General features: G+C 40.6%; 1 pseudogene; it reads left to right on the forward strand.

The window, feature by feature from the left end:
• The first annotated feature begins 3,747 nt into the window (after positions 1–3,747).
• Positions 3,748–23,224, forward strand: LOC110919953 (annotated as a pseudogene).
• Positions 23,225–23,589: the final 365 nt, after the last annotated feature.

The following is a 23,589-nucleotide window of genomic DNA, read 5'->3' on the forward strand; positions in this document are numbered from 1 at the left end:
GTGTACGGCTCATCATTGGACCTCCCGTTGAAATGAGGAAGTATGTTGATGTAATGCGGCTTACAATCAAACATCCTCCTTTCGCATACTATCAGAGAATTATTCTCGGTCACTATCGGTCGGAAACGGTCATTTACTCCCCGTGGAGGTTGTTGACGACGTTGTGGCCCATTAACTTCTTGATCGACCGGTCTTCGATTATCCCTTCTCTCACCTCTTTGATCCCCCCCTTCGATTATCCCTTGGGTTACCACCTCCCACAAAACGAGGAATCCGGTTAGGGTTTACATTGTTGTTGTTGTTATTGTTGTTGTAAAACCCATCATTCCGGTTCCTTTGGTTATTGTTTTGTGGTTGACGGTTGTTCCCATAACCATCGTTTCTTCCACCTCCGTAACCGTATTCATCTTCCCCAACATAATTGGCGTTTTGGTAACCAAATTCCTCATCGTCATACCTTCTAGCATTGTAGACGTTTCCCCTATTCACATAACCCCAATCTTCATCATCATTAGCCCGATCATCGTAATACCCCCCATCGTCCGAATTTTCCGTATGAATGCTTACGTGTTCCGGCGATTGATAACCGGGAACACTATACGGTTCATCATCGGGGATTGCATTCCTTAAATCGTCGATGTTGAAAAACGGGTCTTCATTTGCGGGATTGCCGCGATCACGGTTACCTCTTCGGTCGGAATTGACATTCCGATCATCAAGGTTGATAGGTAACGATGCTTGTCGGTGAAGGGTTTGTTGTTGAGGTGTTCGTTGGGTGTTGTTGGTATTTTGGTTTCGGAAAGGTGGAGTAGGTGGTCTTGCGTTGGTGTTACCACCCGGTTGTTCTTGAGGTATAGGTTGGGAGTTTTGAGCGGGATAAAAGGTTCCTCGGGATTGGAATTGATTTGGATGGAGGTTTTGGTTGGGGTTAAAGTCTTGGTTGGAGTTGTGGTTTGCCATTGAATCGGTTTCAATGGTCGGTGTGAGTGGTGGTGTTTGGTTGGTTTGATTAGAAGCAAGAGTTGCTTCTAACCGGCTTGCTAGGTTCCTTCTTGCAAGTCTTTCAATTTCCGGTTCGTAGACTAAAGGTGAAGTCCTCCCGGAATTTCGTGTACGCATGCACTACCTGTAACCTGCACAAGTAACACACCCCGCGTAACAAGGAAAAAGACAATACAAAAAGAAAGCTAAACAAGTTAAACAGTTAATCACAAAAAAAAATTCAAACAATATCCAAACACAAAGCGCACGCACTCCCCGGCAGCGGCGCCAAAATTTGATCGGAGTGTCGCGCTCCGGTCAAAGATAATATTTATATGCCCAAATTACCCTTAACAATGTGTCAGTGGTAGTAAGGGGTCGATCCACGAAGAGTATGTGGTTTGTGTATGGATTTGACTGAATTATAAAACTTGTCACAATTTATGAAGCTTGCTAAAGTATTTTTGGGTTTTCGTTTAATTGAAAGATGTGAAATTGGATTACTGAAATTGAATTGCTTAATTAACAACTACTACGTAACGATTGCAAGAGTTTCTGGATATGAAAACAATAATATTAAAAGGGAATCACACCCGGTTTCGGTAATTATCAACCTAGGATTTCTACAAGTTCTTGTTTCAACTCAAATGCATTTGATTAACGGATTTAGTGTACCGTGACTTAGGTGCTACTAACTATCAACGCCCCGAAGAACGGACAAAAAGACACTTTGTAATCAACACAAGTAAATCCTAACAATGACAATGTACAATTACATATCACCGTTTCGCAAAGTCATAACTTTTAACATCGCTCGACAATTCACGAATTCGTAACAAATGTAATACTATTGTCAAGAGTTTCAAAAACCAAATATAAATTGTCACTAAGTTAACACAAGAACAATTCAAAACCCTAGAATTAACAACTACCTACACCGGGGTGAAACCGAGATGATTAGCCGCTCATGGTTGAAGAAGCTTGATCACCGGATGTTTGGAACGCGGAAGGATTCATCTTGAAGCTTGATTGGATGGAGAATTGATGGATGTTGAAGGTTTGGTGAAGAATAATAGTGAGATGGATAATGAATGGAGAATTAGGGTTTAATGGAGGAATTAGGGATGATTGATGGTCATTCTTGATGATGATTCGGTTCTTGAAAGATGATGATGGAATGGGTAGGTGATTGAGAGTGTAAGAGATGGTGTCTATTGGCTCCAAGATGATTATTCCAACTCAATTTCTTGTGTAACCCCCGTCTTCAATGCTAGAAATCCAATCAAAATCGAGATTAACCCCCACAACTCAAAAATACGCGTTGCTGGTTTTGACAAGCCGTCGCCGACGGCCCTCAACCCGTCGGCGACGGGCCTTGGTTTTGTTTCCTGCTCCGACGGCCTAAACACCTGGATACGGCCAACATGTGCCTACGGGCTTGTCTAGGGGGCGTCGCCGACGGTCTGGACCCCGTCGGCGACAGGCTCTCCTTTGTGAATCCTCCGTTTTCCGCTCCTAACTCTCCCGGTTGATCCATGACGCGTTCTGGTGCTTCGGTTTTCGACCTGGTGATCCGTAAAGCTCCCGAAAAGCTCCTTAAACTTCATTAAACCTGCAAAACACAAATCTAATTAAAAGTAGGCTATTCCCGATTAAAAGTCAAGTAAAAACATCAACTTAAGCATTAACGAACACCGGTTTTCAACCACGCATCAATACCTCAAACCTGGTTTGGGGTTGGTATTTATAGCCGAGGAGTGAAGGAGGAGGTGGATGGATAGACTGACGGCATGCTGCACCTTTGCAGGTGTGTCAGACATGTCGGCCGGGGAGACGACGCCACGTCAGTCTGTCGCTTACGTAGACCTGACAGGTGACTGCCATTGGTTCCACTTGCACTGTGGTGTCAGTCCCACTTGTTTGAGCGTATAGGATGCGGTGCGAGCCGCATCGCTGCTTGCGGTAACATCTGATGTTATCGCGTCTCTTTCTTGTGATCAAGAAATACGCGAGATGCAGTGCTGGCCGCATCGTCGCCTGTGGTGACTGTTGCTGTTATCCAGCTTCCTTGTATTGATAGAAGTGTTCACTGGACGCGGTGCAAGGCCGCATCACTGTGAATACTTCCGTTTTCATACATCAGATGTGATGCTATGTCGCATCACTCTACCGTTCTCATGTTCCAGGTAAGTCCTCCTTCATCACTAGATGGATTGGATTCAACCCTTGTGTCGACGCGTTCTCGCATGGGCACAAGTAGGTTGTTGGCTGGTGGGGGTTTTGATAAGGGTAATGGTCACTCGCGGTCGATGCTGACGCGAGATCTGGGACCATACCCCTTCAGGGCACCATGTGGGTACCCCTTCCGGGTATGCGGGTAGACACAGCCGCAGACCCTTAGTCGCATTACCTCGCGTAGCAAACACAAATGGCAGTCAGTGATCACCGTTGAAATGGGAGAGAGAGAGATAGAAAGAGAGAGAGAGATGGGTTTGTGTATCATTCGCAGGTACAACCAGTACACCGTCGCTAACAGCACATGTTTCGATATGTACTGAACAAAATTGCAAACGTGGCAATCAGATAACGCAGTTTACACGCTGTCCATCCTAATATCTTTCTCATAATATTTCATTTTAATCAACAAGATTCGACTGATGTTTTGTTTCAAAAGGTTAAAAAGACAAAAATAACGTACTGATTACCTTTTATTTATTTATAAAACAATCATTTTGTATTATCGAGAAATATACATAAATTTGGCAAAATAACGGTGCGTACGTTAGCACACAACCCTCTTATTACAGTTACATACTTGGAGACGATACTACTTTCCACAGTCGAACCAGTTCCATATCTCTCCCTCTCTCTAAACTCTCACATCCATGCTTTTTCTCAGTTTACGACCATACGCTTTCCGCTAGGGTTTATTATTCGTTGATTCGAGCCAAAACGAGAACCGTAATTGCGATAATGGAGAGCTTGATCGGTCTGGTCAACCGTATTCAGAGAGCTTGCACTGCTCTCGGAGACTATGGCGGTGGAGACACCGCCTTTTCTTCTCTTTGGGATGCTCTTCCGTCTGTTGCCGTCGTTGGCGGTCAGGTTTGTTTCTTCCAGTATGATTTTTTATAATTTGTTGATGATATTTATGCTTTTACAATGTGTTTGTGTATGTTTGCAGTGTGCGACTTTTTTATGCTTGTAATGAGGTTTCTATAGACTCTGTGTTCTATATTGAGCGAAAAATGGTTTGGTGATGATAGAAATGAAAGCCCTAAGGCGTTTGGTTTTATAAGTTTCTAGTAATTGAGGTGTAGGTGTTCTGTTTTTGTAGGTTTCTTGCGATTGAGGTGTCTAGTTACACACTAATTGCAGAGAACATTCATAATTTATGAATTTGAAATCTATGTGTATAGACTCGTTTACTTAATAAACGAACGAACACTGTTGTTCGTTTCATGAAAACACGAACACATGTGTCGTCCATTTCATTCGTGTACATGAACGTTCGTTTATATTCATTAGTGAATGTTTGTTTAAGTTCGTTGGTTTGTATATTCATTTAAATGTTTAGGTCCATTGCAGGATTTATGAAATTAAACATATCATTTGTTACAACTTAGTCTAGTTTTATTAATTTTTTGGGCGCAGTAGACTGATGTTCACATTTACTTTTAACTGGTGTTCGCTTAGTTATGTTTGTTCATCTATGTTCAATTGTGTAATCTTTGTTTGTTTCATTTGCGTTTGTGAACTGCTTGTTTATACTCTTAATGAATGTAAACGAAACCAACAAGAAACTCTGTTAATTTAATTGTTCGTGTTCGATCATTTGTTCATTAAAGTTAAACGAACTAGCATGAACATGGCCGGTTCATATTTGATTAGTTCGTTTCTTATATCTCTTCCTAATGCTTATGCTTCATGCTTTCATTTTGGCTTGTGAAAAATGGAGCTCATGCTTTATCCTATACGATCGATGTCACACCCCCAAAATACCACATGCGGAATCACCACGGGACGTGTGACGTACTAGGATCCAAGCCACCAATCACACTGAACTACGCGTATTATTTAATAAAAACATTCCATTCATTTCAAAGTATCAATCCAAGACATAGGTTAAACCAAAACAAGTATTCAGCGGAAGCATAATGTAATTAGTAATTCAAATGTTTCAAATCATATGTTCATAATCAATAAAGCGAGTATCCAAGAGTTTCGATCCATGACCACTCCAGTGCTCCCAGATAGCAAGTCCATAATCAGAAATCTAACGACCCGCAAGCATTCAGACAAGTGTGTCAGACAACGCTGTTGAGTTCAAAGTTTTGTTAACGCGTTTAGTTACCAGATATGTGTATAAAACAGTTTAACGTTATGTTTTGATGATGTTATTAACTCGATTACCGTATGTGGCTACTAGATGTGCTTGCCCAAACCCCAATGCCTCTACCAAAGCATTGGTCAAGTGGTCAAGGTAAATAGTTCACGCCCGTCCATTCCGGCCCGGTGTGAGGGTGCCAAACCTAATAGCGCTATCAACTAAATACCTCGTTGCCTTCCCGGCAACAATCGGTAGATGTAAGGGGTCTTATATGATAGAAACTGAGTAATAACAAACATCCCATTAACCCGACGTTCCTCCCCGGAACAATTACCAGATATCCCTCCCTGGGATGCATGCTTGGAAAAGAGCAGTGAACTCACCTTGGTTTGCTCGGTTTGTTTAGTTACCCGTTATCCAAGTTAATCAACCAACCCTACCGTGGTTAATAACATTGTCAGTTTCATATAATAGATTAACCCACGTGTTTACACAGTTTACGTTTATCACAAAGATTACTTCGCAACATGTTGCACATATTCAATTCTCATACAAGTTCCTATCTTGTTTGAATGTAGCATACCAACACACAACCGGTGAATGTTCTAATTAGACAAGTCCAACAGATTTCCCATTCACAACCAATCATTGTTTTCATGTATTAAACAGTAACAATAACTTAATATCCATTGTCACATTCAACATGCACAGTGATCGACGAAGTTCCTCTATGACGAAGGTTCTGATTGTTCATAAAAAACAGGTCAACGAAGGTTCCCATGGTTCGTCATACACATAGCAACGAAGGTTCTCATGGTTTGTCAAATTACTTGTCGACGAAGTATGAACCTTCGTCGGACCTAAGGTTCGTCGATCTAGCCTAAGGTTCGTCAATGATCATAGCGGTTAACATATTTCCAAACAGAATCAAAAGAAATCAAACAACAGTTATAGCATATATTTAAGCAAACCCTCTATGCTGATCATCATCAAAACAAATTATGCTACAACAGTAACATCGTATCACAATATCATGGTTTCAACGTGAGTCTTAATCATATGCACAGTTACAGTTTAAATCCAATCCCTAACATTTCTCATTCACAAATAACTCAGGCTAGCAGTTTCATTATTCAACACTCGCATCATGAATATAATCGTATTCTGATTATCAATCCTCATCACCAAATTCCTAGACTATCAATAATATTAATAACCCTAATCTTTCATGGCATCAAAACATCAACAATTCATCGCATAACAACACTAAGACACTAACCGTGATATTGAATAGATTGCTTTGATCGGGCATAGAGGCTTCGAACTACTGGGAACGACCGTCAAGTATATTTAGGGTTTGATGTTTACGTGATGCCGTTTAGACGAGTTCTTATATAATTAAAATAACGGCCGCCCAGTCTAGGCCTCGAACCATATGGGCTGGTGGCCCTACACGACGAACCCTCACATCTTTGACGAAGGTTAACCTTCGTCGATGATTAATGATGGCGAAGGTTGGGGTGACAAGGACCTTAATGATGGCGAAGGTTGTGTTTCAGTTTGATATGTTGTGTAAACCAAAGTTAATATCAAAGTTAAATCATGAGTATATAAGTAACAACATATTACATAGATACCATGCAACACCAATTGTAACCTTACTTAATCACCCAAACAAGCACCCTATACAACATAAAGGAAGTGTGAAAACAAGGTTTGTGAAACAAGTGACACGTAAAGAAGGACCTTGAAAGTTCGGGTTGTCACAATCGATGCTCAAACTGATCATTTTTCTTTATAGTGTTTATTTTTGGAAGGTTTAACTATATCTAATCATTTGCTTGTGTTTTGCAAATCAAATTGAGCTGATAATAGAGTTCCGGTAAGTCTTCGGTGCTAGAGAGCATCGTTGGTAGAGATTTTCTTCCTAGGGGATCTGGTTAGTTGCTTTTTTAATTCTACTTGCAACTGTTTTTCCTCTTTCTTTCACATTATTGACTGATGTTGAACATTGCTATTTCAGGGAATGTTACAAGGAGACCTTTGGTGTTGCAGTTACACAAGACAGAGGGCATGCAAGAGGAGTATGCAGAATTTGGACACATGCCACATAGGCGATTCACTGATTTTTGTATGTGAAGTTGCTGCTACTAAACTCTTCTACATAACAGTTCAAGCAAATTATCAATTTTTAGTGACAATGATGTAAAGTTTAACGTAGATATCTGATCTTATACACAGCTTTGTTACGTAAAGAGATTCAAGATGAAACAGTCAGAATAACAGAGACGTCAAAACAAATATCTCCAATCCCAATCCATCTCAGCATCTATTCCCCCAACGGTATGTTTGTAGTGACTGCAATCTATATTATTAGCTGTTCTTATTCTTAATTTCTGACACAATGCTTACATCATATCATGATTTTCTTGTTCTTCCAGTTGTTAACTTTACTTTAATAGATTTACCAGGATTGACAAAAGTTGCAGTTGATACTTTTCTCCACCTTTCTCCTTATAATTCGGATTAATTAGCTCTATCCGAGTCTGATATAATGAGGCATTTCTGTTGATGCAGATTTTGTGTCCGATGCTTGTCGAATAGATTAGTTTTATTTTATGCTGAATTTGTAATAATTAGTGAAACGGTCAAACGAACGTGTATAGACCCGCTCGTTTGAAGTGGTCAAACGAGAGGGTTGTTGGTTTGACTGTGTGTGTGTGTTGCTAGACAAAGTTGCTGTGTTGTCATTGGTGTCGAAGGATAAGGCATCGAAGGATTATGAATATCCTTCGATGAGCTCGAAAGATACCCATCGTAGGATGGACCTCGAAGGATATCGAAGGATATCATTCGAGGTATGTGAGTATCTTTCGAAGACTGTCTGATCGAAGGATGATGTTTCGACCAGTCAGTCTGATCCTTCGACCTGCAGTGTTTGTTTTGGTATAAATACCAACACTTTGTCATTTGCAACACAAGAGTGAGAGCACAAGTGTGTGCTAGAGAGAGAATGGAGGTCTGAGACCTCACCGGGAGAAATCACCACTTGGTTTCTCCCCGGATGTATACTTCTTTGGTATTAGTTCGGTTGTCATGTAACCGGGCCGACTTGTAATGTTTACTACCGGATTAATACAAAGTTTGTTTGTTATCATCTCTCTTATCTCTTCCATCTTTGAACATTATCATGAAAATCACGGATTGGATCCCGAAACCGGACCTACAATTGGTATCAGAGCCATGGTGCCCGATTTAGTAAAACTAACCGTTTACTAAGTCACATGTGCTCTAGATCTGTGATTTTTATGGGTTTTTGTTCAAGATGTAAAAAAGGTGAAAATGAGAAAAACCCAGATCTGGACCCGGATATCCAGATCTGTGCTAAACCGGGTGTTGGGTTTTATGTTTTTCTCCTAAATCTTCAAGTTTCCATCATCAAAAACTGTATACAAAGTGTTTTCGGTCAGATCTGCAGATGAACAGTCCTCCGTGTTCTTGATGTTCTTGACAGCTTCAAATTTCGAAAGATGCTGTTTGTCCTCGAAAGATTGAACAGTTTTTCGAAGGATGAAACAAAATTCAAAATTCAAATTTTCATGCTTCGAATTGTGCGAAAGTTGGTCACCTACCACATCAACTTTTCACCAACCTGTCGTACTTTCTGTCCTTGTGTCAGAACCATCGAAAGATATCTTTCGATCTCGAAAGATCATCCTTCGAACAAGGAGATTCGAAAGATGAACAGGAGTGCTCGAAAGATCATCAGTTCTTCGAAGGATCAAAAAGACTTCGAAGGATCAATTCTGAAGTGTACGAAGGATCAGCCATGTCCAACTTCGAAAGGTGTTCGAAAGATCTGTGACATGTGCTCGAAAGATGCTCGAAAGATATGTGACATGTGCTCGAAAGACTTCGAAAGATCATCTTTCGAAGCTGTCTTGGTGTTTATCTTTCGTTTGATGCAGGTGTTTCGAAGGATCCAGATGTTGTGGAATTTTATGAACTCAGACAGTGTGTTGGGGTTAATCATTTAATTCACTTGGAGTCGGGTCGGGTGTTCGCAAGGATTATTCATACCGGGCTTCAAAGTTTCAACATCAAAATTCGTACGGGATTTGGGAACACGCGGGGTGATGCAGCATGATGAACACAAGAGATGATGAAGACTTGATGTTTGGAAATGTGGGGTAGTCACGGTTACCGATGCAATGACAAACATGGTAACGTGACTATTATGGGCCAAACACAACAGTTCCGCTTGGTGGAGGGAATTGGTGAATATTTGACGACAGTTTCTTTGAAGTGGAAAGAATCTGTTAAGGTTTAGAGATTTTGCCAAAGAAATGGGGGGATAAAAATTTTTTCATTTGTTGAATTTCTTCGGTAAAATTCTAAACGCAATCTCAGGTGGTAGAGTTTATGATCTTCTGGTGATTCAAACGGTTCAGCGTGGAATGTTTTGCACAGACACTTGAAGATCAAGACTTGATGCAGTTGTTTAAGAATGGAACCTTTATCATATGCCGGTTGGAGTTTTGGAAGATCAGCGGAAGATCGGTCAATTGATCCTTTTGAGGAAATTGCACAACACTCAACACGGATACGCGTACTTTGAGGGGGAAATCTTATACAATGAGCATCAGGATGCTACTTACCTGGATCATCGGTCAAGGGGGAATTTGTCTACACAGAGAAGATGAATACTTGGCTGAAGATTGATTGCAATTGCATTTTCAGCATTCGACAGCAACGGACAAGGGGGAATTTGTTGATGCAGATTTTGTGTCCGATGCTTGTCGAATAGATTAGTTTTATTTTATGCTGAATTTGTAATAATTAGTGAAACGGTCAAACGAACGTGTATAGACCCGCTCGTTTGAAGTGGTCAAACGAGAGGGTTGTTGGTTTGACTGTGTGTGTGTGTTGCTAGACAAAGTTGCTGTGTTGTCATTGGTGTCGAAGGATAAGGCATCGAAGGATTATGAATATCCTTCGATGAGCTCGAAAGATACCCATCGTAGGATGGACCTCGAAGGATATCGAAGGATATCATTCGAGGTATGTGAGTATCTTTCGAAGACTGTCTGATCGAAGGATGATGTTTCGACCAGTCAGTCTGATCCTTCGACCTGCAGTGTTTGTTTTGGTATAAATACCAACACTTTGTCATTTGCAACACAAGAGTGAGAGCACAAGTGTGTGCTAGAGAGAGAATGGAGGTCTGAGACCTCACCGGGAGAAATCACCACTTGGTTTCTCCCCGGATGTATACTTCTTTGGTATTAGTTCGGTTGTCATGTAACCGGGCCGACTTGTAATGTTTACTACCGGATTAATACAAAGTTTGTTTGTTATCATCTCTCTTATCTCTTCCATCTTTGAACATTATCATGAAAATCACGGATTGGATCCCGAAACCGGACCTACAATTTCTTATGCATAGGGACAACCTGAATCTATAGTTGAAGACATTGAAAAGATGGTTCGAACATAGGGACAACCTGAATCTATAGTTGAAGACATTGAAAAGATGGTTCGAACTTATGTTGAGAAGGTGTAGGATCGTTTTCACGACCGAAACGAGTCGTTCAGAGGTGTTCTTCTCAATACGAGATGCGGAAACTAACGTATTAAGTTCGAAACAGCTAGATATTCACTTTAATTGTCTATTTGATTGATTTGACAAAGTTTTACAGCGAGTAGACACTTCGGCAGCAGTTCGGCACTGAAACCGGAAAGTTACAAATGAAATCACAAGGCAGGTATTTATAGGCTGATCTATTTCGCACGAAACAGTTGGTACGAAATCAGTTTCACACGAAATAGTCATTTCGTGCGAAATGAACAACTGATTTCGTACGAAATAGCTGTTTGCTATTTCGTGCGAAATGACTTCACATCCATATTTCTCGTTTTGCGTGCCCTGATCTATCTAAACGAATACAAGACTCGATACAAGACGAAGTCGACAGACGTATGCACCAACAGAAGGTATTGTATTTCTATCTTCTTTTCTTGTTTATGTACTTAAGTAAAACATAGTATTGACTATTGGTTATTATAATATATAGAGTTAAATGCCGTTTTAGTCCCTGTGGTTTGGGCCATTTTGCCAGTTTAGTCCAAAGGTTTCGTTTTTAATCTGTGGGTCCAAAAAGGTTTCACATTTGCCATTTTAGTCCACTGGGTTAACTTCATCCGTTTTTTCTATTAACGAGAAGGCCAATTCGGTCATTTTATATGGCTGAATTGCCCTTTTAGTTAACAGGATTACATACAAAATGACCAAATTGGCCTTCTCGTTAACAGAAAAAATGGATGAAGTTTTTTCAGTGGACTAAAATGGCAACTATGAAACCTTTTTGGACCCACAGGTTAAAGTTAAAAATGAAACATTTAGACTAACCTGGCAAAATAGCCCAAACCACAGGGACTAAAATGGCATTTAACTCTAATATATATGAATATGCAAGTACATATGCATATGGGATTTTTTTTATTAGAAACCTTCCTACCTAGCATCACCTTGTTGTTACATTTCAGCCATTTCTTAGTTATTTGCATATACTAATTACTTGATTTTGTTCAGCCCAACTCCTCATATATATGAATATGCAAGTAATTAGTATATGCAAATGACTAAAATGGCATTTAACTCTAATATATATGAATATGCAAGTAATTAGTATATGCAAATAACTAAAATGGCAAATGTGAAACCTTTTTGGACCCACAGGTTAAAAATGAAACCTTTGGACTAAACTGGTAAAATGGCCCAAACCACAGGGACTAAAACGGCATTGAACTCTACTAATTACTTGATTTTGTTCAGCCCAACTCCTCATACTGGCAATTTCTCCTGCCAACCAAGATATAGCAACATCCGATGCAATGAAACTCGCCAGGGAGGTGGACCCATCGGGTATGCTTACCAATTTTTTATTAAATCTTCATTCTACTTTATTTTCTGGTAATTTCTTACCTCTTGTAATCATTTTTTTTTATAAAACTCGGTCAACTTGATTAGGTGAGAGGACGTTCGGGGTGCTGACCAAGCTTGATTTGATGGACAAAGGAACAAATGCATTGGACGTGAGATCAACAGATCATATAATTTCTCCTTTTATAAATATTAATAGAATATTTTAGGACCTTCTAAAAGAAGTTTATATGCTGATATGAAAAATCTTCTTTGTAAAGGTCCTTGAAGGAAGGGCGTATCGGCTTCAGCACCCTTGGGTGGGAATCGTAAATAGATCCCAAGCTGATATCAACAAGAATACTGATATGATTTATGCAAGGCGGAGCGAATGGGAGTATTTTGCCACAAGTCCCGATTACGGACACCTGGCAAGTAAAATGGGTTCTGAGTATCTGGCTAAACTTCTCTCACAAGTAAGTTCTGCTCATTATGAGGTTCAGATTTCCATTTTGGGACTGATTACTGATTAGTTAAACAGATTATGCTACTGATTATATAAGAATCAGTTCTGAATTTGTATGCTAGCTGCAACACAATTGATCATCTAAGTGTGGAAGTGTATAGCTTTTTACTATTAAACAAATCTGATAAAAATTATTTCCATGTCACAAACCTATCGACACTTTTTTTCACAAAAATAATATAATATACTGTCACTCTATTTATTATTTTCTTAAATGATTAACACACCTAAATGTCCAATTTTATTACAACTCGACAATCCAGGTGCCATCTTGGGATGAGTGGAGAAGGCACATATAAATGTTTTATGATGGCTCTGATGTATGTTCTTGTAACTTTAAGGTTTCTTGATTCTGTGTATTTTGGCTTCCCAGCTTCTTGCTAGGTTGCTGCTGTTTTGTGATTAATATATCCCGTTTGCCATTAAAAAAAAAAAACATAATCACTTTTGAAAAGCACATATAAACACCTTTTAAAAGGTTTAACTATAAATCTATTGAAATTATAAGAACTTCGGCCTTTTCTCTTTCTGGTAGATAAGCATCTTAGCGGATATTCTTATTATTATTATTATTATTTAGATAAATATTGTATATTTATTAGAGATAGCCTTTGTATTATTTAGGTGTATCTTTTCCGTATTTACAGATTAGGGTTAGCTTGTATTGTTCCCTATATAAAGGGATTGTCTTTATCAATAATATCATCAGATAATTTCCCCATAACCTAAACTTTTATGGTATCACAGCCTTAACTAATTTTTTTCTCTTGACCCTAGGGTTTCGACTCTAAACCTGTCGGCAGCCCCTCCCCCTTCGTCCATGTTCTGTTTTCTTTTCACTTCTTGGCTATGTTGTCAAAAGCGCAAAAAGCGTGCGCCTAGGCGCTCGGGCGCACCAACAACGCCTGGTGGTAGCCTAGGCGCAAAAATGGGCTTTTTTTGAAAAAACGGTTCCGAGCCGCAAAAAGCGCGCGCCTAGGCGCAGGGAAAAAAAGGTAAAACAGAACAAATGACCATTAAAACACGAAACTGAGTGCGGGCAAAAACTGGCTCACGCAGGCCCGGGGTTTTCGGAGCCACATTCGTGTCCACAGGTGCGGGCACGCACGAGTTCAACCAAATTCAAGCTCAGAAACTCATTTTTGCACCCCCCCTTGCGCGCGGGTAGGAGTTGTGGTAAAACATGTCATAAAGCTACAATGGAGTAGTAAAGACTTTACCTTATAAACAACCACTCACTTTGTTCCCACACCAATGTGGGACAAATAATTTACCACCTTTTGAGACTTTTATTCACACACCCAAAACTTACAACATATAAGTCCTAAACTTTTGCTACTAACTATTAGCTACATGATCTTATGATCTTAAATGACATATATAATAGTTTTTTTAATTTTATATGTGGAATCTTATTTATTTTCAAAGCATAACATATTTTTTATATTTTTTTTCTCTATGTGCGCTTTTCTTAAAAAAAGCCCACGCTTTTTTTGCGCCTTGCGCCTCGGCTCCGGGCGAGGCCGATGCGCCTCGCCTGCGCCTTGCGTCTTTGACAACATAGCTTCTCAGCCATGAGTGACAAGCTTGATTCCTCTGCTGCCGCCACCAAACCAACAGCCCTACACCCAGCTTACTCAGTCACAAATATCCAGTCCAAGATTCGTACCTTGGACGGGTCCACGGTGACTTACTCCTCGTGGGTACAACTATTCCAACTTCACGTTGTTGCGTACAAGGTTGCCGGTCTGATTGACGGCACTGATCCTCCACCTAAGGCCGACCCTTCTTACGCTCAATGGAAAGAGCTTGATGCCCTTGTCCTGCAGTGGATACGAAGCACTGTTTCGGACAACATTCTGCCTCGGATTCTGCCCAACACAACTTTAGCCAAACAGGCTTGGGATAAACTCGAAAAGCTTTACCTCAGTAATAAGAAAGCCTGAGCAGCCGCACTAGAAACTCGATTCTGCAATCTTTCCCTCTTAGCTTGTGCATCCCTGGATGATTACTGTCAACAACTGCAGAGCCTTGCCACACAACTTGCAGATGTCGATCACCCTGTCACCGATGCACGATTAGTCTTACAACTGTTTCGCGGTCTTCCTGCTGAGTACAACACCACCGCCTCCTTTATCAATAACAAGGAAGCCGACTGGATCTTGCTATTTCTCTTCTTCAAGATGTGGCCATTCGCATTGAAGCACAAAAAGGCGCCATTTCCTCTATTATGGTTGCAACGAACTCTAGCAACAACTCCTCACCACAGCCGGCTCTCACAGCCACTTCTTCTGATCACCCTACTGAGTCTACTAACCAATCAAGGGAAGAGGCCACGGACGTGGCAGATGCGGTGGTGGTCGCCGCGACAACCGGGGTGGTGGGGCTGGCTACGGCCGCTCATTCTGGACAACAGGGAATCCTTCTGCATACAACTCACCATACCCCAATTGGTCCTGGTGGACTACACCCCTTGCCCCTACCCAACCCAAAACAATTGGCGGCCCACTAATGGTTCAGCCTTTAACCAGTCAGCCCCTACTAATGCTCCAGCCCACTTTGCTGCTCCGGGCCAGTACTCTTCCCCTCAGTTTGGGCCGCAACAATATGGGTACGATGCCCTTAGCCCATCCGATCTAAGTGCAGCCTTTTCCAATATGCAGATGAACCCGAACAACTCTTGGACTAATGACATAATGGATACGGGAGCAGGCTCCTGTCACACCCCGATTTCCACGTGTCTCACCGGTGGGCCTGGTGGGGGATTATCGTGACGTAGTTGGCAACATTATAGTCAAACCACACAATATATAAATGCACAGCGGAAGCATAAAGATAAATATAATTCAACCATTGATTGTAATATCGAATATATCACAATTAGTCGAATGGTATCCATAGGGGATCAAAATATTAATAAAAGTATTGTTCCATGGATGAGACATCAAAAGCTTGCGAGACTCTTAAGGATGCTAAGGAGTAATACCAGCCGATTACGTCTAGTACCTGCAGTTAATCTTTTTGGGGAAAATACGTCAGTTTACACTGGTAAATACATTCAACCGACACATTTGAAAAATGTTTGTAAAAATTGATTTGAATGCACAAGGCACAAACTCTTTTATAACTTGGGATAATTTATAATTAAATCTTGTAAACGAATTACATGTTTGCTATGCGTTCGGTCGCCCGGGTCATGCCGAGTTAAAGTTTAATAGACACACCACATTGCGTAAAACCGTGGTGGGTAAACCAACGGCTACGTCTTTAATTAATATAGACATAATGCCGGGTGTACGCCTACACCCGGATGTCGAGGTCATGGCCATTTCGTAAAATGATGCCAAGGATATCCGGGACATGGTCATTAAGCCCTCAAAGGCGTTAAGCCAACAAATCAAATTTTAAAACGGGTCACATTGATAATACCCAACTACAAATGAGTTGGGGTCAATTGCCCGACCAAGCGGTATTTTAGATACCATAACCCAAGCCCGTATATCAGAAAATAAGTTAAAAGTATTTACCTTTGCAAGTATTGTCCTTAATCGATTTAATCACAGATATCTTTTACCGGGCTCCTATTCTTGAACGAAGGTTTTAAAATAACCTATTAGAATCCTAACGGGTCTTTATATTAGCCGTAGCCTAGACCGGTTAGTTTCAAAAGATAGATACGGTTTAATCGCGTGAAAGGCGAAAAACCGAGAATGGAATGTGATTCTGCCCCAACAAGTTCAGGGACTTGTTTTATATGGGTTTAATATTCACACTCTGGATTTTGGGGTCACAATAATATGGTTTGACCCGTATCGGCTAATTTATGTAAACTAGTTACATAAGCCGAACAGTGCGCGTATTAGGCGCAACGGGTAACCGTGAGAGTCCTACACTTGTTTCCTAAGTCAATGTGCCTTAAAGAGGTTGTGGTATCAGTAGGATACCTTCCGTGATGCCCGTAACGAGTTTAAGTTAATATTACGCCCCGTAGGGGTTTTTCGGTCATTTTAAAGACTTTTAATGGGCTTTCCGAGTTCTACAGGGAATCTGAGTTTCCCGACCAGTTTATAAAGTCTAAAACACTTTATTTATTATTTAAAATCAGTAGCAACTGGAATCGGGTCAAAAGACCTTGTAGAACTCATTTTATGACCAAAAAGGGCGTATTCGGTATTTACCGAACCGTTGCCATAACCTTAGGTTATGAGCAGGTCAAAAATAATTAAAAATCTTTAATATTCCTAAAATATAATTTTACAACAGTGGGTAAAAGTTTCGGTGACGAAATCTTGGTTTAGATAGGCGTTATGCTAGTTGCGCCGTTTATTACAAAAGTTTACTTTAATAGCGCTATTAGCATAACTCCTATTCTAGACCTCGGATTGACGTGAAACTTTAGGGACATGCTTAGAAATCAGTAAGCAAGGTTATGATTCCTTCACGTGTCCGAAATACTCGTTTTATTTTGAAAAGGGCGTTACGGTCAACTTTTAAGCAATTAACGGAAAGGTGTAAAAGACTCGGACAAACAACGAACCGGTCACAGAGGTTTACACCATCATGTAACCTGATTCTAAGAGAGTCCTAAGGCATATCTACATTATACTAAAACGGGTCAGAACTGTAGTCAAAGCAAAAGTCAAATTCTTGCGACTTTCGGTTCCGCACCGGGTCAATATAGCAAATGGCCGAATCAAACGAGTTTAGACAAGTTTATATGCTTAATATCATGTTTTATGAACATCAAAACAAGTTACATATTAACTACATTACAGATTATGCAAGAAATCGCAAAATGACTTTCTGTTGACTTTTTAAGTATACGTTTGACTCGACATTTGGACTAGTTAGAGTGGTGATCAGAGGGAACCCTTTTAGGGGTTTATTACCCACATAAATACCATCACATAACTACTTTTGATTCGACAATTCACTGGACCATTCGTGAATTATCGCTATGACAACCGTTAATTACGACGGTTCGATTTATAAGCTAAAACTATTGAAAAACGAGACCACAAAGGGTTTGGCAACTTACAGAAGCTTAATGTAAGACTTAAGATTATAGAAGAAAGCTTGAGAGCTCCAAGAATGATCAGAGAATGTATTTTGAGGTGTGTTTCAATTGTGAACCATGTATGCTTATTTATAGTGCAAAACATGGCATGGGATCATCACAACTCAGGCTACAAGTGAGTATGGATGTTCAGCAGGTGTCCTAAAGTGCTAGGGGTCAGGTAGAGGGTGCCCATGCCTCACTTATTGCTTAAATGATCGTTCACTAGCTCAAAAGGCATGCTAGTCCAAGTTTTCTGCATCTGGGCGTCTCACGCGGCCCGCATGAAAGATTCATGCAACTATTACGCGGGCCGCCTGAAGTTTCAAATCAGACGCGTTCAACCAGGAGGCTCGCGGCCCGCGTCAACTTAACCCGATACTTAACGCGGCCCGCGAGAGGTCAAGATTTTCAGTTTTTTTAATCTTTTGTAATCATTGCTAAATCTTTGTAATTAATAACGAAATCTTAGGTAATTATGAACCTGACCTTTCGGGTTTGAAGGGGTAACTTTGCGATTTGGCCCTCAATTATTTACAACTAAGGGCCTCGTGTTATTTACCCGCATTGTTAAGTCCCTGGTTAGTTTGTTAATTATTCGAAAAGCCTTAACTTTCATTGTTGACGCTTTTAACCCTTCTCATACGAATTTGATCATAACTTTCTCGTTTTAAAACGGAACTTCGCGGAATTTATACAGTACATTCTAGTGAGCGTATTTTACTGTTACAGAGCCTCGGGTTTGTCAAAGGGTCACTCAGAGGTGTAATTAAACATGGTGACACAGTTAACCACTGAAGCTGGTAATCTCTCACTTTCTTCCGCTTTTCGCTTCCGTACGATCCATGATTTATTCGTTTGAAGGTACGAGCATCGATTAGGGTTGCTGTACAGAATACTTACCCTTGTTTGACATTTATAACCCTCGAATTTACATACTTTCAAGGTTTGTCAACATTAGTCCTTTATTTAGTATCAAATGCCACGTGTAAGCTAATGACACGTGTTAACACATTATTGGACACAAAATTTCGAGGTGTTACAGCTCCCATTCAGTTCATGTCCTGTATGCAGGTCAATTATGGTCGGTAATGGTACTTGTATTCCAATCTAAAGCACGGGCACTGGCTTCCACTCTTTACCAAATCGAACATACATTTTACCCGATATCCTTCACAGCCTTCATATCATTAGAAATCTTATTTCTGTACGACGTACGTTTCACTTGTGATAATAATGTGTCTATTGAATTTGACCCATTTGGTTTTTGTTTGAAGGATCTCTACACTAAACGGACTCTTTCAAGACACAACAGTACCGGGGACCTCTATCCTTTCACTCCGCCACAACTACCTCCGCAGACATGCTTTCTTTCAACTCCAACACTACCTTGGCACGAGCGTCTCGGCCACCCCGGGAATCAAGTTTTAGATTTATTACGTCCTACTTTCAATTTTTCGTGTAATAAAAATAATTTGTCCAATGTTTGCAATTCATGTCAACTTTCAAATAGTAAACGTTTACCCTTCTCAGTATCAAATTCTTTTACCTTTGCACCTTTTGACATAATACACTGTGATTTATGGACCTCCCAGTCACGAGCAAAACCGGTTACAAATATTACATGGTGCTCGTTGACAATTTCTCCCACTTCGTTTGGGTTTACCCACTTAAATTTAAATCCGAGGCCTTTCCTACCTTTGCTAAATTTCATACGCTAATTCTTACACAATTTCAACGTAAAATAAAAACTTTCCGATGTGACCTTGGGGGAGAATTCGATAATCATGCCTTTAAAAGCTTTGCCACCCATCATGGCCTATTATTTCGCTTCTCTTGCCCCCAAAAATCTTCTCAGAACGGACAGGCCGAACGTATGATTCGTCGTCTAAACGACATCATACGCGCCCTCCTAATCCACGCAAACCTACCCCCCATTTTTTGGGTCGAAGCCCTTCACACCGCCACATACCTCCATAACATATTACCCACCAAACGATTAAATTTCTACACACCTACCTTCGCCCTCTATCTTCGTCACCCCGATTACGAGCATTTACGCGTCTTTGGGTGTGCTTGCTGCCCCAACACTTCTGCCACCTAACCCCATAAACTTCACCCTAGAGCCATCCGTTGCATTTTGCTTGGTTATCCTCCGGACTTCCGAGGATACCGGTGCTTTGACCCTACCACTGGTGAAGTTCATATTTCCCGTCATGTTACTTTTGACAAAACCACCTTTCCCTATACCATCCCACAAACGCCCACCACTTATCATTTTCTCGATGACTCACCCCCTCCCAGTTTCTCATTCATCCCTCCTTCACCTACCACTCGGCCTTCACCTGTCACTCCCTATCCGATCACTTACAGTCGTCGCCCTCGGCCTCCTCCTCCTACCTCTTCCATCCCACCCTCCACGGACCAACTTCCACCCACACAACCCACAGCCTCACACCAATCCGGCCCACCTCCTATTAATCCACATCCCATGACTACCCGTTCCAAATCCCGTTCCACATCCGCTTCTATCCATCTCACTCCCAATACCATCTCACCGGTCCCCAAAACCTATGCCAAGGCCTTTGATGATTTTAATTGGTTGAGTGATATGAGGACCGAATTTAATGCTTTATAGGATAATGATACTTGGGAACTCGTTCCCAGACCGACTGACCGCCCCGTAATACGTTGCATGTGGCTATTTGGACATAAATTTTGGTCTGATGGTTCTTTGGAACGCTATAAGGCCCGTTTGGTTGTCAACGGGAATTCTCAGACTGTCGGGATTGATTGTGAGGACACGTTTAGTCCGGTTGTTAAACCAGCGACTATCAGGACTGTTTTATCTTTAGCAGTCACTAGGAATTGGCCGATTCATCAGCTAGATGTCAAAAATACTTTCTTACACGGACATCTGAATGAAACAGTCTATATGCACCAGCCCCCGGGCTTCGTTGATCAACGGGATCCTCAGTTTGTATGTCGCCTTAAAAAGTCCTTGTATGGTCTCAAATAGGCGCCACGAGCATGGTATACATGGTTTTCAACTTTTATCACATCGCAGGGGTTTAAAAGCAGTGCATGTGACCACTCTTTATTTGTTTATCAGCGGGATCCCGCTATTATTGCTTATTTATTGCTATATGTCGATGATATTGTGTTAACAGCTTCTAATGACACTTTGCTTCGAGATATCATTGGCACTCTCTCACGAGAGTTTGCTATGACCGACTTAGGGCGTCTTCATCATTTTCTTGGCATAAAAGTTGATTAACTGTCTACCGGTCTCTTTTTATCACAGCATCAGTATGCAAAGGAAATCATTGGGTGTGCCAACATGACTGCATGCAAGTCCGGTCATACACATGTGGACCTCTCGTCCAAACTCAGTGCATCTGACGCCCACCTGTAGCCGAACCCACTTTAGACCGCAGCCTTACGGGGGCCCTACAGTACCTGACTTTTACTCGTCCAGATATTTCCTATGTTGTCCAACAGGTTTGCTTATTCATGCATGACCCACGAGAACCCCATTATGCTTTCATGAAGCGCATTATACGATATATACAGGGTACGCTTGATTACAGGATTCGAATTGTTAAATCAAGGAGTCATGACTTAGTTGCTTACTTAGATGCTGATTGGAGGGGTTGTCCTGATTCGAGACATTCTACTAGTGAATATTGTGTGTTTTTGGGTAATAATTTATTGTCTTGGTCTTCGAAACGGTAACCTACTGTTTCACGTTCGAGTGCTGAAGCTGAGTACCGTGGGGTTACTAACGCAGTTGCGGAAGCCACTTGGATACGCAACTTATTAATTGAGCTACATACACCTTTACGAAAGGCCTCCATCGTATACTATGACAATGTGTCGGCTATCTACCTCTCGGATAATCCTGTGCAACATCAACGTACAAAACATGTCGAGATTGACATTCATTTCGTCCGCGAGAAGGTTCGAATCAGACACATTCGGGTATTGCATGTTCCATCTGCTCTTCAGTATGCGGATATCTTCACAAAGGGGCTCTCTAAGCAGTTGTTTCAGTCTTTCAGATCTAGTTTGAGCGTTGGACCTTCACCCGTTCAAACTGCGGGGGAGTCTTAGCGGATATTCTTATTATTATTATTTAGATAAATATTGTATATTTGTTAGAGATAGCCTTTGTATTATATAGGTGTATCTTTTCCGTATTTACAGATTAGGGTTAGCTTGTATTGTTCCCTATATAAAGGGATTGTCTTTATTAATAATATCATCAGAGAATTTCCCCATAACCTAAACTTTTAAAGCAGTGTATATATGTATATTTTTAACCAAAAATGGTTTTCACGAAATAAAATGCTTCTTTGTGCAGCATTTGGAATCTGTAATTAAAGCAAAAATACCGGGCATCATTTCACTGATAAACAAAGGTATTGATGAGATGGAAGCGGAGTTAGACCATCTTGGCAGACCAATTGCAATTGATGCTGCAGTAAGCAGATTCTATCTTTAACATTTTAGAACATTAAATGTTTCGTTCCTGTCTCCAATTAACCTAAATCCACATCTTTCAGGCTCAACTTTACACCATCTTGGAACTTTGTCATGCTTTTGACATAATATTTAAGGAACATCTAGATGGAGGGTAAGCAATATCTCAATAATTGCTAATTAGGTAGTAGTAGTGCGTGTGTGTATGTATATATATATAAACACATTTCATTTCTGTTGCATTTCATTAAATTTGGATTTATAATGTCAGTCGGCCTGGAGGTGACCGGATATATGGAGTGTTTGACCACCAACTTCCTTGTGCTTTAAGGAAGCTTCTATTTGATAAGCATCTCTATCTACAGAATGTGAGGAAACTTGTTTCAGAGGCAGATGGTTTATCAGCCACATTTAATTGCTCCAGAACAAGGTTTGAAGGGTGTCCCAAAAAGCTGCGCAGACCAATCAGGTCGCGAGACCATATTCCTACTACATCAATCTGACAAACCTACAAAGCCGTGCCGACTAAATAGGTAAAACCTAGGTCGCGCGCGAGGTCCAACTAAGGCTAAAGCTCAGATTTTACACTTGGCATCCTGGATGAAAGCTCCCACTTCCTAGACCTCGCGCCGGCTATATGGATGTGCTCCAGAGGCCACACGGGGACGGAAGTGCAAGTTCATTCTGGATGATACGAAAAATACGAGTGGCAGATAAATTGGCCAATCAGCGTCCAACAGGCTTGTATCCTATCGTGCATAAAGGACGATTTTTGTAATTTACTCTACATTATTTCCTAGTCCCGACCCGAAAATTTTAATGTTTAGTTGTGAAAAATCCTTACACAAAAATGGACCCCAATGAAAAAAAAATGTTAATTGTGGCCTGGTGGGTATCATTAATGGAATCATAATGTAATGAGTTTTGGAATTGGTTGGATCCATCATATTTCACTATTTCCTACACCTTGTGTGAATATCATGACCAATAAAAAACATATATTTCTTTATTTGTAAATATAGTTAGCGACTAGATTTGATGTAACTATTTTAATGAAATAAATATGAAAAAATTTAAAACTTAAATTATTATATCCAACTAGTATTAAACTTCGCGCGCGTTGCGACGCGTTCAACCGAATAGTTCTATAAGCTTTTTAGGAGCATAAAACTAAACTCAGTACATGTATAATTGTCTTTACCATATTTTTAATTGTCCAGCGTCATAAACCAAATGATCAGTTTATTCAAAGCCTCAAAATGGGTTTAGGTCAACCAACACTTTTTTCGTCT

Source organism: Helianthus annuus, chromosome 16 (genome assembly GCF_002127325.2).
Source record: "Helianthus annuus cultivar XRQ/B chromosome 16, HanXRQr2.0-SUNRISE, whole genome shotgun sequence".
Lineage (NCBI taxonomy): Eukaryota > Viridiplantae > Streptophyta > Magnoliopsida > Asterales > Asteraceae > Helianthus > Helianthus annuus.